Source organism: Neoarius graeffei, chromosome 28, assembly GCF_027579695.1.
Source record: "Neoarius graeffei isolate fNeoGra1 chromosome 28, fNeoGra1.pri, whole genome shotgun sequence".
In the NCBI taxonomy this organism is placed as follows: domain Eukaryota; kingdom Metazoa; phylum Chordata; class Actinopteri; order Siluriformes; family Ariidae; genus Neoarius; species Neoarius graeffei.
The window spans coordinates 46831249-46846874 of NC_083596.1; positions in this window are offsets into that span (position 1 = coordinate 46831249).

A 15626-nucleotide genomic window follows, 5' to 3' on the forward strand; every position below is an offset into this window, starting at 1 on the left:
TTTTTTCCTATTTTTTTGCTGGCGAGGATTGTTTGTTTTTGGAAAGCGCACGGGCGGTGCGCGGGTTTTTGTTATACTGCTTGTACAGTGGTTGGACTAAAGACTCTGCCCTGAAGGCTATTCTCTCACTCTTTCTCACTATGCACCAACACACAATAAAATATTCACTTTGGAAATATGTTGTAAGCGCGTTTCATGCATTAAGTTACAAGATTTGTTAACGGCTCGTATCGAGTTCGTTACAGTGGAGGCCCCAGTGAGAACTTGAACGCGCTTTCTTTCTAACTTTAATTTTTCACCTTTCGCCTACTAATAGCCTTTCCTTTTCTGTCCTTCATCATATATGGCAGAGCAGCTTGCTGAGGGGGCTTTAGAGCCTTTACATGAGTCATCTGAACAGGGAGGGTTAGACAGGCCACCAATATCCATTGATGCTGAAATGGCACATCTAGCGCACCCTCACATTACCTTTAGAGAACGGGTAGATCATCTCACTGAATCCCTTGGTAGCCTGTATCTTGGTGAGGACGAGAGCAGAACTACAAGCTCTAATGTTGAAGGTGGGGAGGGTGATGATTATAATGAGGAGGAAGAGATTAACAATGACGGTGAAGATGAAACAAATGTTACCGTGTCTCATGCGTCTGTCCAACAAGTGGAAATACACGAACTCAGAAGAGCACTTGATGAAATGAAAATTCGTTTGACTGATCTAGAAACGCAAGTGTCTGAATCAAACACCAGTATCATTAACAGAGAAGGTTTAATGAGACAAATGGTTGACAATAAAATTGAGACAGTGAAAACTTTTGCTGTTAATATTGTCGCGAAACTGGAGGATGCAGTTGTACGCTGCTTACAAAGACGTGACCATCAGTGGGAAGCTCAGTTGAGGCACTTAAAACTCACCAGCACGCCCAAACTGTCTCCTGTGAATCAGACAGAAGGACAATCACCTGTGAGGTTTCAATATGACACTCAGAGCCCCCCTAGCTTTACGGGTGTAAGAACATCTAAGCTCCCCATTAAATTGAATTTTCCCGAATTTGGTGGTGACAGTGAAATAAAAGACCCCATGACTTACATAGAGCTATGTAAGGAATTTCTGGATTTAAGACCCACACCAGACAATGAAATATTAGCCACACTGTCTTCTGTGCTGAAAGGTCCAGCCAAAAGCTGGTGGATAGCAGAGCGGAAGAACATCCATACATGGGAGGAATTTAAAACTGCATTCCTATCAGCATTCTTGTCCACTGATTTTGTTCAGGAAATTGAAGAACGGTTGCGTACTCGTATCCAGAGTCTAAATGAACCCATTAGGGACTTTGCTTACGATTATAGAGCTCTCTGTCTGAAATGGAAGCCCGACATTGATGAGGCTACATTGGTCCGCCGCATTCTCAGTAATGCCAATCCGAAAATCGCTTCAGGCCTACGTGGAACAGTGAACACAGTGGCTGAAGTAGTGAAAGTAGGCAGCATGATCGAGAATGATCTAGCATCAATGAAAAGTTATTGGGCACGAGTCAATAATGAGAAAGCAGCTAAACAGCAACCAAAGACAAAAAAAGCTGAAGTAATTGTTGTGAAATCTGAAACACACTCCCACGCTCCTCCCAAACATCTACCGTCTCTCCTGGCCGTCAATCTCTCTATTAGAGGTTTCCAAGGAGCCACCCTGCTGGACACAGGGAGTACTTTCTCTCTGATGCGCGACAAACTGTGGCAGCAGATTAAGAAGCCACAGGAAAACCTGTCACCGTGTGGTGATCAGGAGTTTGCCCTGGCCAATGGGACAGCCAAAAAGGCCTTAGGGATAGTTAACTGTACCCTTGACCTCCATAACACGTACTGGACACACTCCATGTATGTCTTATCTGATGAAGATCTGGCTTTCCCTCTTATCTTAGGCCTAGACTTCTTACAAAAGAGTGGCATGCACCTGGATTTTAAGCGGGGAACCTATGGAGTAAGAAATGGAGGGAAAATAACACACTATCTGCATCCTGACCAGAACGAGTGGGGAAATGAATGGTGTACAGTGGAACCAGCAAGAGTTCACATCTATTATGCTCTGCCTCATAGAAAGCCAGCACCTAACACATCTGTTCATCTTAGCATCTTGTCTGACTTACCCCAGCAGCCTAGGCCTGAGCTGCTACAGCTGATGAATAAGTGGCCGTTCGTCTGCTCTGGAAGACTTGGGAGGACGACCGCTGTAGAACACACCATCCGGCTGACCGATGACGTCCCTTTGCGCTGTCCATCTTATCGAGTGTCTCCACTAAAGAGGGAGATTATCCAGCAGCAACTGAAGGAGATGGAAGCTGATGGGATTATTGAGCCTTCCTCCTCCCCATGGGCCTCTCCAGTTGTTCTAGTGCCCAAGCCTGAAGGGAAATGGCGATTTTGTGTCGATTACAGGCGCCTGAATAAAAAGACTCTGTTTGATGCCTATCCAATGCCGAAGATCCATGACATCCTTGAGTCCTTTTCTGGTGCCTCGGTATTTAGCTCTCTAGATCTACGCTCAGGATACTGGCAAGTCCCAATGGACAAGGACAGTGTTGAAAAAACAGCATTCATCATGCCTTATGGTCTCTTCCATTTCCTTTCAATGCCTTTCGGTCTCAAGAACTCGGGAGCCACATTTCAGAGGCTTATGGAGACAGTCCTGGCCGAATTGAAGGGGGTATGCTGTTTTGTTTACATAGACGACATTATTGTCTTTTCAAAGTCTGAAGCTGCCCACCTGGCTGATCTGAGGAAGGTGTTTGAGAAGCTCCATCTAGCCTCACTGACCCTCAACCTGAAGAAATGTCATTTCTTCAAGACCTCCTTGACGTTCTTAGGCCATCAAGTGTCCAGCCAGGGTATTGCAGCTGACTCTGAGAAGCTCAAGGCCATCAGTGACTATCCTAGGCCTCAAAACATCAAAGAGCTCCAGAGGTTTCTGGGTCTTGCCGGCTGGTATCATAAATTCATTAAAAACTTTGCAGATCTGGCCGCCCCTCTTCACAATCTCAAAAAGAAGGATGTTGAATGGAAGTGGACGAAGGACTGTGAGAGGAGCTGGGAAAGACTGAAAGAGGCACTACAATCTCCCCCGGTGCTTGCTCATCCAGACCTGTCGAAGTCCTTTAAGGTTGCCACGGATGCTAGTGATATTGGGCTAGGTGCAGTATTGACACAGGACGATGATGATGGCGAACACGCTATTGCCTTTGCTTCCCGCCTACTGAATGGGGCCGAGAGAAACTACTCTACATCTGAAAAGGAGTGTTTGGCTGTTGTATGGGCTGTGGAGAAATGGCAACACTTCCTTGAAGGAGTCCAATTTGAAGTGGTGACAGACCATGCAGCCCTGTCTTGGGTCTTTAACACCCCCAAAACTTCTTCACGCCTCATACGCTGGGCACTGAGACTCCAGCCCTTCACCTTTACTGTGCGTTACAGAAAGGGTACATTAAATGTTGTTCCCGACGCCTTGTCACGCAGTCCAATGTCCGCTGATAATACCACCATGATGACACCACGCCTCGCTATATGTGCTGCCTCCACAAAAGTGGTCGTTGATCTGCCCAACTCCCTGGATGAAATTTCTGCTGCTCAAGGAAGAGACACTTACATCGCAGGGGTCCGTGGGCAGATGTCTTCCTCTGACTCTGTTTCTCCTAGCCGCATCACCTTTGTTGACCAGCAGGGGCTGCTTTACAGGCGAGTCCCAATTGCACGGGATGGGCACAAATTCCAGCTAGTTGTCCCAAAGGAGCTGCAGTCCACTTTCTTGCAGTATTACCATGACAATCCTTTAGGCGGACACTTTGGGCGCCTGAAGACCCTCCGGCACATCCTAGAGGTTGCTTGGTGGCCCGATATCCGCAAAGACACCTGGGCCCACATCAGAGAGTGTACTGTCTGCCAGCAACATAAGCCTTCCAATTCTAAACCCAGTGGTCTGCTGCAATCGACCCAAGTGTTAGAGGTTGGTGAAATGATGGGTATTGACATCATGGGCCCATTTCCTCGCAGCCGCAAGGGTAACTGCTACTTGGTGGTCCTTGTGGATTATTACTCCAAATGGACAGAGTTGTTCCCTGTGCGTGATAGCCGGACCCCAAAGCTAGTAAGGATTCTCACAGAAGAGGTATTCACGAGGTGGGGTACACCAAAATATCTTCTATCCGACAGGGGGAGCCAGTTTACCAGTCACCTCTTGAAAGCTGCCTGCAAATCATGGGGAGTGATTAAATAAGTTCACCACAAGCTATCATCCACAAACGAACCAGACTGAGCGGGTCAACCGAACACTCAAAACCATGATAGCCTCCTATGTGGGGGAAAAACATAACAACTGGGACCAGTGGGTACATGAGTTCCGGTTCGCCATCAACTCTTCATGGCAAGAGTCCACTGGTTTTGCACCAGCCATGCTGCATCTGGGACGTAGTCTCAAAGGTCCTCTTGACCAACTTTTGTCAAAGGCTCTGCCTCCAACCTCCTCGCAACACTCTCTACTGGAAAGACAGCTGGAACTGTCGAAACAAGTGGCTGCCAATGTAAAAAGAGCACAGGACAAACAAACTAAATATTACAACTTAAAAAGGAGAAACATGGAATTTTTTGAAGGGGACATGGTGTGGGTCAAAGCCCATCCACTATCTGATGCTGTAAAAGGATTCTCAGCCAAACTGGCACCAAAGTGGACGGGACCATGCATTGTAAAGAAGAAATTGGGAGCCCTAAATTACAAGGTTCAGTTCCCTGACAAGTCCACTGACAATGTGAACGTGGTGAATCTTAAACCCTACTTTGGTCCTTCTCTCGACATATCCAGTCTGGGGGGGGGAACTATGTAGCATCAGCCACATAAAATTTTTACTTATCAGTAGCGTAAAATAGTATCTATGTAAAGTAAGACATAGAAAGCCTCACTTTAAGAGAAATTCAGGGCGAGCGTGAGCATAGGAAGTCTATAGGGTTCTTCTCTGTCACTCACCCTGTCACACACACACGCACACACCTCCTCACCCCTGTCCTATGGCCTTAGACCCTTTAAATCACGTGCTCGTTTTTGAATGGGGGGGCGGAAAGAGGAATGAATGAAGGTAGATGGAAGCCGGCGCACGGACATTTCTGACATCCTTCAGTACTCTTCAATGCTCCGAGATAGATTGACTACTACACGCTTAAGGATTAATTTTTTTCCTTCTTCGCCCTTTTTGAGGAAGGTACATACGGACTTAAACCCACATCTGAAGAGGTGAGATCGCTCCTTTTTTTTTCCTATTTTTTTGCTGGCGAGGATTGTTTGTTTTTGGAAAGCGCACGGGCGGTGCGCGGGTTTTTGTTATACTGCTTGTACAGTGGTTGGACTAAAGACTCTGCCCTGAAGGCTATTCTCTCACTCTTTCTCACTATGCACCAACACACAATAAAATATTCACTTTGGAAATATGTTGTAAGCGCGTTTCATGCATTAAGTTACAAGATTTGTTAACGGCTCGTATCGAGTTCGTTACAGTGTGATCTCCAATTTTTACAAATTGTTGCCTGTTACTTAAGTAGCTCCTCACCCAGTCCAAACCAACCCCTCTGATACCATACCTCTCTAATTTTTTGAATAGAATGTCGTGATTTATTGTGTCAAATGCTTTCTTTAGATCTATGAAAATTCCCATAACATGTTTTTTATTGTCTATACCATTTGTGATTTTCTCAATAAGTTCCATTAATGCCAGGGTTGTTGATCTGTCTTTCCGGAATCCGTATTGACTGTCAGCTAAAAGTTTATATTTTTCAATGAAGTTGTCTAGTTTTGCTGTGAACAGTTTTTCGAGGATCTTGGAGAACTGAGAGAGTAAAGAAACTGGCCTGTAATTTGTGTAATGGTGTCTATCTCCACATTTATATAAAGGTATAACTTTAGCTATTTTCATGTTGTTTGGAAATTTACCAGATTGAAAAGACATATTACATATGTGAGTAAATGGTTCTGCAATTTCTTCAATAACTTTTTTTATTAAACTCGTATCAATATCATTCCAGTCAGTGGAGGTTTTACTTTCACTTCTCCTTACAATGTCTATGACCTCTTTTATGCCAACTTCACCAATGAATATAGATTTAGGATTTCTCTCCCATCGAGCAGCCTCCGCCCCTTCAGGTGTGTCTTTATCCTGAATCTTTTCTGCCAAATCTGGTCCCACATTTACAAAGAATTTATTAAAACCATTTACCACTTCTTCCATATTATTTATTGATCTGTCATTCTCAGTATAATGATCAGGGTAGCTTGTGTTTTTGTTTTTAGCTCTATTCCTAATAATACTATTTAGTACATTCCATAGCCCCATGTTATTTTTATTACTATCTAATAATTTATTATAATATTCCTTCTTACATGTCCTCCTAATGCTGGTTAATTTATTCTTTTATTTTTTATATTTAATTTCTGCCTCCAAAGTTCTTTTTTTTATGAATTGTCTATACAGCCTGTTCTTTTTTTTTACAGGCATTTTTTAATCCTTTGGTGATCCATGGACCATTTGCTTGTTTTTGTCCATCATTGTATTTCCTTACAGGACAGGTTTTATCATATAGTGTTTTAAAGATATTTAGGAATCCACTGTGTGTTTTGTCAATATCTTCTTCCTCATATACTACTTTCCAGTTCTGTTTAAGTAATTCACTCTTAAGTGTCCTTATATTTTCTTCGGTTCTTATCCGTTTGTATTTCAGCTGATTCATATCCTTAGGTTTCCAGTAATTACAGTGATAGACAATAAATACAGGCAAATGGTCACTGATGTCATTATATAAAAGCCCACTTTCTGTATTATTTTCCATACTGTTTGTAAATATATTATCTATTAATATGACACAATGAGAAGTAATTCTACTAGGTTTGGTGATTTTTGGGTATAAACCCATACTGTACATTGTATTTATGAAATATTCTGTCATTTTATGCTTTTTTGGATTTAACAGATCAATATTATAATCCACACAGATAAACACAGTCTTCTGCACTGAGTTAGAAAACATGTTTTCCATCCAGTTTTCAAATATATCGATACTTGATGCTGGAGTTCTGTACAAACAGCTCACAATTATATTTTTTACTTTTTCCATACAAATTTCCACTGTGATACATTCCACCAGATTATCAACAGCTGCTGTCATACTCTCCACCACCTTATACTTCAGTCCTTTGTCCACATATATTGCCACACCTCCTCCTCTCTTTTTCACTCTGCTTATATGATTTAGATCATAACCCTCCATCTCAAAGTCCACACCTCTGTCAGTGCTGATCCATGTCTCTGAAATTGCTATGATGTTGAATGGGTTCTTAAACTGTTTCAAATATTCTTTAATATTGTGGAAGTTGGCATATAAGCTTCTGCTATTGAAGTGGATGATTGATATACTATGCTTTGATTGGAAAGTTGCGTTGTAGTGCTCATCTGTGTAATAACTGCAGCTGTTTTCTATATCATTGAGTAAATTGTTATCCGGATCAATATCATGTTCTATGTCCTGTATTTTATGTTCTGTATATGCAAAGTTTTCTAGTCCTAATGTGTGTTTATTATCAGGAGTTTTCATGGCTGTAGTTTAAGGATACCTTGTTGTTGTACATTTCATTAATATTTGCTCAGCTCCTCCAGCTCCCGGATGACTAGTACTTTGGCTTGTTCTGGTGTTCCATTTAACTTGATGTATATTTTGCAGTTTGAAGTCCATGTTGATTGTATTTTCTTCTGTTTTCTGAGTAAACGGGCCATTCTGGCAATGTCCGCATTTTTCTTTGTCAGGTGCTCATTGATGTAAACGTCTGATCCCTTCAGCCGTCTTCCCTGTTTCAGCAGTTCGTTTTTGTGTTTTCTATTTGCAAACCGAACTATTATTGCCAGTTTTGTCTTCTCGTTTCTCCTTGGGAGCAGGTGTCAGGCCTCGATGTTCTCCCTGTCTAACTCAACTCCCTTTGAGCGGACAAACGCTGCCACCTGTTGCTCCACCGATGCCGCGTCCTCCTCACTCGGCTCCTCTCCGTTCCGCATCGCCACTGCCCATGCATATGAACGAGGTTTCATTTCCAAGCCAGTGATTATGATGTCGTTCATCCTGGTATATTGCTCCAGATCGGCCACCCGGTTCTCCAGCAAGTTAATCCGCTTGTCCTTCTCGGTGATTTGTAGCCTCAAGGCTTTAACTTCCTCCACCAGGCTCATGATGGCTTTCTGCTGTTGTCTAACAGCAGAAACCTCCTCCGTCAACATGTCGAGCGATCTTTTAATATCGTCGACCTCCTCAACCTGTGCTGTATTCTTTTTTGGTGGCATGTTGTCTCGTTATCATGATCAAGATGAGGACTGAGTTCAAGAAACTAAAAACTGAATTGGCAGAAGAAGAAAAAAAACAACTAGAAAAAAGAAAACCCACCACATGATGGATGACGTAGTATCTTGAATTGGGTCATGGTGAAGCAGGAAACAATAGTGGAGAATTTAGGGCTACATGGCTCTAAATTCATTAATTGTTGTATTTAAAAAAATAATAATAAAATTGGAAGTTTGTGATTCGAATTCAGTAGCTTTCAGTCCATTAAACAAAAATAATTGGTTGTCAGGGAGAATTCTTTTTATGACCTACACTTGAAAAATCTGAAAGGTAGTCTACCTTTAAATAATCTGCTTTTTAAAATACTTCAAAAGATATGGGAAATGTGATATACAACCAGACTTACCGCAAAATAAAAAGCATAAAAACATAAAAGGAAGGTACATTTTGCAATTTGTTGGCTTGAAACTCATCTCATCTCATCTCATTATCTGTAGCCGCTTTATCCTGTTCTACAGGGTCGCAGGCAAGCTGGAGCCTATCCCAGCTGACTACGGGCGAAAGGCGGGGTACACCCTGGACAAGTCGCCAGGTCATCACAGGGCTGACACATAGACACAGACAACCATTCACACCTACGGTCAATTTAGAGTCACCAGTTAACCTAACCTGCATGTCTTTGGACTGTGGGGGAAACCGGAGCACCCGGAGGAAACCCACGCGGACACGGGGAGAACATGCAAACTCCGCACAGAAAGGCCCTCGCTGGCCCCGGGGCTCGAACCCAGGACCTTCTTGCTGTGAGGCGACAGCGCTAACCACTACACCACCGTGCCGCCCATATATATATATATATATATATATATATATATATATATATATATATATATATATATACACACATATATATATATATACACACACACACATACACACACACACACACCCGTTCAAAAGTTTGGGGTCACTTTGAAATGTCCTTATTTTTGAAAGAAAAGCACTGTTCTTTTCAATGAAGATCACTTTAAACTAATCAGAAATCCACTCTATACATTGCTAATGTGGTAAATGACTACTCTAGCTGCACATGTCTGGTTTTTGGTGCAATATCTCCATAGGTGTATAGAGGCCCATTTCCAGCAACTCTCACTCCAGTGTTCTAATGGTACAATGTGTTTGCTCATTGCCTCAGAAGGCTAATGGATGATTAGAAAACCCTTGTACAATCATGTTAGCACAGCTGAAAACAGTTGAGCTCTTTAGAGAAGCTATAAAACTGACCTTCCTTTGAGCAGATTGAGTTTCTGGAGCATCACATTTGTGGGGTCGATTAAATGCTCAAAATGGCCAGAAAAATGTCGACTATATTTTCTATTCATTTTACAACTTATGGTGGTAAATAAAAGTGTGACTTTTCATGGAAAACACAAAATTGTCTGGGCGACCCCAAACTTTTGAACGGTAGTGTGTATACATGTTATTTCACCTCCCTCACTGTCATCACCAGGAACTACCTGCAGGCCAGGACAATGATAACATTTTAACATAGCCTATGGAAATCCAAAGTTTACACATTATCATCACACACAGAAATTGCAAAACTGCAAAACTAGTTTTAAAACCGCCAAGTTCCAACTGTTAAACATAGCGAGAGGCTGGGCTACGTGTGTGTGTGTGTGTGTGTAAAGTGTAAACCAGTGCATCCTGACTTTCTAACTATGCCTGTGTGTTGCGTGAGCGGCAGTCAGTCAACAACTCTTCGCAAAGTTTCCTTATGAAACAATATGCTCGCTGAAATTATGGCAGGGAACGCCAGATTAAACATTAAAACTGCCTTCTGAGCACTGTATCTACAGGCTGCCACCGAAAGAAGGAGGCTACCAGAAAGGCATCTCTACTCCGTACGATTTTACTTTCACTACGACATTACTTTGAACAGACTATCAAAAAATTGCAAGGTGATATGATAAAGTAAGGCACAGTTTACTTACAGCCGTTGTTTTTTTTTTGAAAAAACGATGCAATCGTTTTCTGCCTTTTGGCACCCTTCATCATGCCGTGTTGGGGTCCTGAACTAGGAGGCGCTGTCCCCGATATGCCTGTCAAACTTGTAACCATAGCAACCAAGCTCGAGCTCGCAACCTGTGCAGTCTGCGCAGTTGTAACTATGTATACACTGCTGTGCACCTCAATAAACCGAATGGTAATTAGTCTTTTGATTTTTCCGTGAGGTTTGCCTTATGCAAAGAAAGACAGCATAGACGTTTTTTCCTCCCTATAAGTGGGGGGGGACCGAACGAGGTGAATTTAAATCTGGGTGGGACGAATCCCACCCGTCCCCCCCTCTATCTGCGCCCGTGGATGTGACAAATTCATAGGTTCCAGATCCATAGTCTGTCGGTTCTAGTATGCATTTATATTGCTTGGAATTTTAATATCAGTGTTGCGATGACGACCATTTGCCAATCATTTGTCAATTTCAGTATCAGTTCCTTACTACATACCTTTAACTTAATGTTTAATATGGCCCTTATTACTTTAATTTACTCGATGTGTCAAAAGTTATATGTTCGAAATATGATTTTACTCATTTATAAATGTTGAAGCAAATATTATATATGAATGTAACTTCAGTATAACCAAAGCTGGATTATCAATTAAGCATAAAAAAGAAAGAATACTGTCTCTAAATGTCTAATGTATCTAATGCATAAATATGAAAAATTACTGTTATTGTGTCAATGCTATTGTTAGTTATCTCATCTCATTATCTGTAGCCACTTTATCCTGTTCTACAGGGTCGCAGGCAAGCTGGAGTCTGTGTGTCATCACAGGGCTGACACATAGACACAGACAACCATTCACACCTACAGTCAATTTTAGAGTCACCAGTTAACCTAACCTGCATGTCTTTGGACTGTGGGGGAAACCGGAGCACCTGGAGGAAACCCACGCAGACACGGGGAGAACATGCAAACTCCATACAGAAAGGCCCTCGCCGGCGACAGGGCTCGAACCCAGAACCTTCTTGCTGTGAGGCGACAGCGCTAACCACTACACCACCGTGCCGCCACTGTTAGTTATCTCATCTCATTATCTCTAGCCGCTTTATCCTGTTCTACAGGGTCGCAGGCAAGCTGGAGCCTATCCCAGCTGACTACGGGCGAAAGGTGGGGTACACCCTACCCTGGACAAGTCGCCAGGTCATCACAGGGCTGACACATAGACACACGGCCATGGGGCTCGAACCTAGAACCTTCTTGCTGTGAGGCGACAGCGCTAACCACTACACCACCGTGCCGCCACTGTTAGTTATTCACAGGAAAATTCAAACTGCTCTTCATATACTTTATAAATGGTGCCATCTAGAGGCTGTGTACATTTCACTAAAATGAAACTAAACATTCATTCAAGGGAAGTCAATGGAAGATCATCACCGTTAACGGTTTTTAAACTCTGGTGAGCCATAATGTCTCTAAAGTTAACCCTCCTCTTACCTTCAAAATTACTAACATCTTTTATCCTTGGGGCCAATTTGACCCCAGCAATTTAAACTTTCAAAAAAATGATGAAAATTAAAATTGTTCCCCAAGTTTATCTGTCAGGTACTTTGTTTGTTGACTATCTAAATAGCTCTTTAAAGACCCCCCCCCCCCCATACATCCAGAATACCTGTTACGTGACTATGGAGAAATATGCAGATCACCATAAAATCTCACTGATTGACCTAAAATTGGAAAGAGATATCACATCCAAGTCTTTCCAACTGTCCCCATACACGCACCTCCCCTCTAAATTTGTCATCTCAAGTATGTCCTTTTCGACTGATGGTGTTATGAAGAGCTCAAATGCTGAATTTATGTCTTGGACATGGCTGACAGCGTATCTGGTGGGGCCTGGAACCATTTTGATGACATTAGCAGCACTAAGTCTACCCTGTTGTTCAAGTGGGGAGACTGACCATAATAACTCTCCATTTTTGGAAGGTAGTGTGTTTGCTGGTGGTTGAGAGACAACAGGAGGGTCAACACCGAGGGTCTCATTCTCATCAGAGGAGAATGGCTCATAATCAGTGTCCTCCTCAACATCATCGTCTGTCTCAGACACATTTTCCTCGACATCACTTTCATGGTCAAAGACGTGACAACACCTCATTGACAGAAAACCTTTCCTTAGATGTCATTTTCAGTTGAGAGGGAGCAGAAAGAGAAAGCACACAGAGCACCAAGAGAAATGGTTTAGAAGGCTGCTGTGCAAGCTTTTATATGTTTGCTCCACCTCTTTGTTGTGTGAAGTATCAATATTTTTTGGAGGGAACCATATTTTCCCGGCCCCACAGTGTGGGAAATATCAAATTTCTCAAGAGAATGTCATGTCATGTGAACTATCGTGGTTCTCGCACTGCTATAGTTATGGTTGTTAGGGCCCTAAAGCCTTTGAAGATTATAAAATTGCATGTTATAGTGACCTCAGTATCATCCAAAACAACTAAAACAAATGTGTGTAAAATGTTGATATTTCTTTTATGTTTTATACAGTGTAATGGAAATTTCTAATAAACACTTCAGAACGCTTAACAGTTGTCTTTTCAGTCATTTATTATAGTAGATCATATAAAAGATATATAAAATAGGAAAGGAAAGAGAAGAATAGAAGAAGACATCACTTGTGATGATGCCGAGAGTACGCGCACTCTGAGTTGTGTTTTAGGAATGTTATCTATTATACTCTGAAAGCATTCGCTCACTGCTTGTGTCTTCACGTGATTGGCTCAAGATTTTCTATGAAGCTTTGTTAGAGCGTGCACCTGGCATGCGGGTGGATGCGTAGTTATGAGAACTCGGGCACCCTGCTTATCACCACCGAGGTCAGGAATGCTTCTTCAGCTTCTGGTGTCCATACGACAGGTGATGAAGCGGTGAGGGACGAACCGTGCACGAGCTCTCTCACTGGACTTTCCAGGATGGAATAATTCGGAATGAATGCTCTGCAATAGGAACACATACCCAAAAATGACAAAACTTGTTTCACAGTGATCGGCTTGGGAATTTTCTGAATAGCTGAGACTCTGTCCGCAGACAGCGTTTTTCCCTCCCCTGTGATATCATGCCCCAAGAAATGCACCTTCTGTTTTGCAAACTGTAATTTTGTGAGGCTAGCCTTATGACCTTCCTTAGCGAGGTGTCGCAGTAGCGTTATGGTGTCATCCTCACATTGAGCTTTAGTTGGGGCACAAATCATTAAATCGTCAACATACTGCAGCAAAGCTGATCTTGGTGACAAAGTTAACGAAGTGAGGCTGTCTCTGAGGCACTGGTTGTATATGGTTGGAGACTCACAGTAACCCTGGCACAAATGAGTGAAAGTGTATGGACGACCATCATACATAAAGGCAAACCAATACTGGCTGTCTTTATGTATAGGAATAGAAAAGAACGCATTTGCTAGATCCACCACTGAAAACCACTTACTGTCAGCGGGCACCTGGCCCAAAATGGTGTATGGCTTAGGGATGTCAGGTGCGCGCGGAACAACCGCAGCATTGACTGCTTGCAGATCTTGGACAAACCTCCACTCATCGGGCTGAGACGATTTTCTTGCCTTCTTAACTGGAAAAATAGGAGTGCGCACTGGAGAGTCCTGGCAAGGGACAATTACATCTGCCTTCAGCAAATAATCAAAAACCGGTCTTATACCTGCGATTGCTTCTGGTTTGAGGGATACTGGGTCTGTTTAGGACTGAAATCTGATTTGGGGGTGATCACCACTGGTTCAGCATTCTTTATTAGGCCCACATCATGTTTACCCTTTGCCCAAACGGAATTTGGAACTCCCGCCAATTTGGGGTGCACCTCTGCTGGAGTTATGCCTGTGGAAACAGAGACAAACAGGCCACTATGGCTGGGGTCCCCAGGACCCTGGTCATCAGTGGCTAGTATTACGCTGCGCTTAACATGCGCACACACACAGCCTGACTTTGCTTGTAGACCCCAAGCCTTTGACAAAACAACACACTAGGGTCCTCTGTTCAGGACCATTCATTGTCATTGGCTGCACACTTCTTGACCCACTTCCCCACGTCTTTCCAATGGGCGGCTTGCGGTTTTGCTAATGAGACATGGGATATAGAATTAATGATGTCAAAGAAATCATGTTGGCAGCAGCCGACCTCAAAGTCCTCTGACACGAGGCCGTGTATAACATGTTTGAGAACACTGCGATGAGCATTGATGCAGCTGTTTGGACAACGAGTAAAATGGACCTGCACAGCGCAATAATGTTTAGACCAATACATAGTTTAAGGGTCAATCGTTCACGTGCATGGAGGTCTGCAAACCAAGTCTTTTCAAACTCTACATCTTGCCCTTGGTGAACATGTGCTGTACAATGCAAATCTTCCTCTTTCATATAATCTGTGTCAACTGATGAGGTGTTCAAGCGTGAGAGCTGTACAAGGTGTTTTGGAGTTTGTGTGAGCTGATCTGAGCAGAGCCGCCAGACATACACATACAGGGGGCTTCCAAACCCATACTGCACACCGCACATTTCACTTACTTCAATGGTTAGCCCATCTGGAGTGGACATGAGATTTACTCCTAATTTGCACATTAAATCACGTGCTAACAAATTCACTGGACATGTATGTGAGATGAGAAATGAGTGGGACGTAACTATTCCTCCCTCGCTTTCACACGGGAGGTTGACTGAGAAAGTTTCGGTTATAGGTCGTCCTGAGATGCCCATCGTCTGAATAGAATTTGAGCTGAGCGGTGGGTCTACTGGAAGTACCCCATGTTGTATCACTGAGTGTGCTGCTCCAGAATCTACTAAAAAGGTTAACACATGCCCACACACAGTGAGGGGCATACAAGGGAGTTTAGAAAAGGGAGTAGTTGTGTATTTTAACAAACTTAATGCAACTTAAGGTATATTTATTTGGACTGGTATATCGGGCGTTTCTGTGTAGTCTTGCTGTTGCATGCAGGTGCTGCTACTAATGTGTTTAACATTATGTGAATGCTCCTGTGTATGTGTATCATCAGGTGTGTGTGTGTTACCTCCCCTGTTCTCTGTGTGGGGCCCGTTCCCGGAGTCCGCCCATCAGTCTGCTTTGCTGTACTCCTCACGGGGCTTCTGCCTGTTACTGTGGAGACAATTTTGAGTAATGTGTCCCTTTTGATTGCAGTTGTAGCAGGTTGCACCTTTTATCCAGGACGAGTCACTCCAGGTTGTCCTGTCTCGGCCGCTACTTTGACCTCTTCCTCCTCTTGTTCCTT